Genomic DNA, 3,948 nt, shown 5'->3' on the forward strand with positions numbered 1-3,948 from the left:
AACTAAGACGCAAGGAGATACATTAACCTGTTTCTTAGCTTTTTGTCATAGTGCCGCAAACTCTAGTGGCCAGCATTGGGCTACAAGTGTGAAAATATAAACTTCTGCGGGACTAATCTGAAGATGAAAATCATCAAGCTCGAAAACTAGTTCATGGAAATAAATGAATATTTAATAAGTGATTGTTTCCAGACATCTGTATTCACATTTCAGTTAATATATAATCACAGGGTTCTGCTGTATCCACTACGGATACGATAGAAATAACGACATATATGACTCTGAGAATTGTTAATATTTCAGTTTTTCTTTTGGCATCTAAAAGAGCAACATGCAAAACATTGAAGACTGAAGACTCTTCAGAAATCGGTTGTAACGAATTAGTAAGTAAGTTTTTTATAGTTTCTATAGAGGTTTACTCGAATGTTAACAAACTCTTCATGAATTGCAGTCTACGCCCCAAAGGATTATAGGGATAATCACGCTAAAGCTGAAAGGTTAGGGATAAACTTCACACAGTAAAAACAAAGTTTGAAGCTGAATGCAAATGGCGCGTAGATATGATTAATGATAAAACATAACTGAAGCGCATAGAATTGTTAGCACAGATATATGCTGCGGATTTAGGCACCTAGAATAGTAGAGGATTCACTTATTAGCAGTCACTAAGCACCTTTCATTTGCAAAGAATGCGAACTGAATTTGTTACAAGTGTCTTCGAGTGTGTAAATAGTGGCACTCGACTGAGGTTTGCACGTAGTCTGGTGACCGGAAATCTTATTCTGCCACCACACTTGCCGCTTGTGGCCGATTACCGCTTATGAACATTTCCTGCTGTACCAGAAAACGAATCAAATACGTCTGCATTAGTCCCTACCTTACTGTCTTACCATTGAAAATAGATCTTTATTTGCAGTGTAATCACGACAGAGTGGAATCATAGTTGAGATAATTAGGCACAAGGAAAGAAGTTACGAGGGTTTATTCGGAAAGTAAGGAACGATCAGTCGCTAAATGGAAACCACAGTGAAAATCCGGTGAAGTTTTGCATAGGTGTGTTGGGCAGTGTCTCTAATATGTCCGTAGATCACGTTACGTCCTTTTTATTTCTGAGCACACAGGGAGCACATAAAGATACCTAGAACCACAGCGTCTCCCGCCAAGTGCTAGGGCCTGGTGAGAAACTTCGCCTGAAGCTATGTAGCCAACTTTACATAACTGTCGTGCGGTTTCTTTTTCAAGACAATTCTCAGCCAGATTCTGCGGGGGCAATGAAGATGCTCCTGCATCGTTTTCAATTTAAAATGTTTGACTATCGACAATATAGCCCGTAATTATCTCCCTCTGAGTTTCATCTCTGCTCACATGTACCGCTGGCTATGGTGACACCATTTTGGCATAGACATTGAGTTGTAGGCTAGCGTAGAGAATTGGCGGAAAGCACTGGCGGCTGCCTTCTATAACGAGGGTATTGGAAAGTTGGTACAACGCTACGACAAACGTCTAAGTCGGATCGGCGCCTATGGAGACAAGTAGCTGGAAGTTGTAGCTAGCTGTTGCAAATGAAACAGCTTTGATTTTCACTGTGGTTCCCATTTCGCGACCTATCGTTCCTTACTATCCGAATAGTACTCGTAATCCAAAGCCGTAGAATAGGTACTATAAGTGGCGATCAAAAAGTTTCTGTTTGAGGGCGTTGCTGCAGCGTATAAACAACGTAGAGCGACTCCGTTGCGCGTATACAAGCACCGAAATGCAGTCAAGGGATTAGTGTGGTATTCGTGTATTTCCGATATGCGTGGAAACGTGAACTACGGCAAGGTATTACTAAATGCATCCAAACAGCACCGACATGCCGTTGTTCTTTTCTTGACTGCCGAAGGATAAACACCGGTAGACATCCATCTTAGAATGAAGAATGTGTACGGGGCAGCATGTCTGTTGAAAACAACCGTTGTGGAATAGTGCGCCAAGTGTTGCTGCTGCTCCATTATAACCACGTCCCCATATCGCAAACGTCGTAATGCAGAGGTGATGCAAACTCAAGTGGAACGCACTCGAGCACTCGGCCAATGGTACTGACGTCTTCTCATGCCATTATGACGCCTTCGGTCCCTTGAAAAAGATCTTGACGGGTCGATGATTCGTGTCGGACGAAGATGTGCAGCAGGCAGTTACGGATTTCTTCACGCAGATGGAAACAGTGTTTTACCAATTAGGTATCTTCAACCTGGTGTGTCGGTGGTATAATTGCATCAATGCTCACGGAAATTCTGCCTGATTGTCATACCGATTGTGGACTGTACGGCTTTGGAGCAGGAACATTTTGATCACCCCTTATAGCTAATTGCAGGTGTAGAGCCTCCGCATAACTACGTTATTAACAACATACAGGATGACAATTATTGAACTTCATAACTTCTGAATAGTTTGAGTTAGGACGGTTGGCCGCGGGGCGTGATGGGAATAGGTATGTGCATGATTTGGTTCATCGACGATGCCCACTTTCATTTGGATCGGTTCGTCAATAATCAAAATTGGCGCACTTGGGGGACTAAGAATCCGCATTTCGTGATGGAGAAGTCTCTTCATCCTCAATAGGTGACTGTGTGTTGTGCTATGTCCAGTCACGGACAAATAAGTGCGATAGCCGGCCGCTGTGACCGAGTGGTTCTAGGCGCTTGAGTCTGGAACCGCGCGACCGCTACGGTGGGTGTGGATGTGTGTGATGTCTTTAGGTTAGTTAGGTTTAAGTAGTTCTAAGTTTTGGGGACTGATGACCTCAGATGTTAAGTCCCATAGTGCTCATAGCCATTTGAGCCATTCGGTGCGATACTCCTCGATGGCACGGTGACTACCGAACGGTACGTGAAGGTTTTGGAAGATGATTTGATCCCCATTATCCAAAGTGACCCAGATTTCATGAAAGACTGGGCTCGGCCAAGAGAGTGTTCGATATTCTGGAGGAGCATTTTCGGGAACGCTCTGGGATACACAGAGGCCACTAGCATGGCCCTCGATTGGCCGCCATATTCTCCGGATCTGAACACATGCGACTCCTTTTTCTGGGGCTATATTAAAGACAAGGTGTACAGCAATAACTCCAACACCATTGCTGAGCAGAAAACAGCCATTCAGGAGGTTATCGACAGCATCGATGTTCGTCTGCGCCACATAATCGCCAATGATGGCAGGCATATCGAACATGTCACAACCTAAATCCGAGTATCTGGAGCGATGTTTGCATGTTGAACAAAGTGTGTGCACGCCGTAGTTTGTTACTAATTTACGTTTTTTTCATATAATTCAATAATTGTCATCCTTCATGTAAGCTCAAGTTTCTGGTCATACAATGAATTACACGTCATTTAGTCACACTACGATAGTTTTCACTCGGGCATACGTCTTTCTAACAAATGGTGCAGGTTCAGGCATGATGTTTATAAAGAGCATTAAGGAAGGAGCTGCTCGCGTCGGGACGAGAACTCGTTCTGGAGGGGCACTGGAGACAAATGCAGCCAGAGTCACTGGAAACGCGGCGGCTGTTCCCCTTCCGGAAACAAATCGCCGCTTAAGACCGCTCTGCTAACAGCGTGCTGTTGATTTCCCTTTGAAAACGAGTCAAAGAAGTATTTTAATGCGCCTTCTTCAAAGGCGTGAGCCGAGGACAATCAGATTCTCTTTGAAATGCGACTCCTTCTGTGAGATACAGGCGGCACTCACAAATTCCTACAAAGGCAACCTCAGTCAATCGGAGAACTGCTCGCAGAGACGAAACAGATTCTTTGAGGCGAAGTGTAATAGTACGGCTGTGCGAAGGTGGAAACTTTAACCACTTTCATTTGTCTCTTTGATACGTAGGTCTAAATTTAGAAGATACTGCCTTACAGAGTGTTGCATAGAGTGTCTTAAGTGCATAGATGAACAAGAGGGTTAATGACTTCCTGC

The sequence above is a fragment of the Schistocerca serialis genome, chromosome 4 (genome assembly GCF_023864345.2).
Source record: "Schistocerca serialis cubense isolate TAMUIC-IGC-003099 chromosome 4, iqSchSeri2.2, whole genome shotgun sequence".
NCBI lineage: Eukaryota > Metazoa > Arthropoda > Insecta > Orthoptera > Acrididae > Schistocerca > Schistocerca serialis.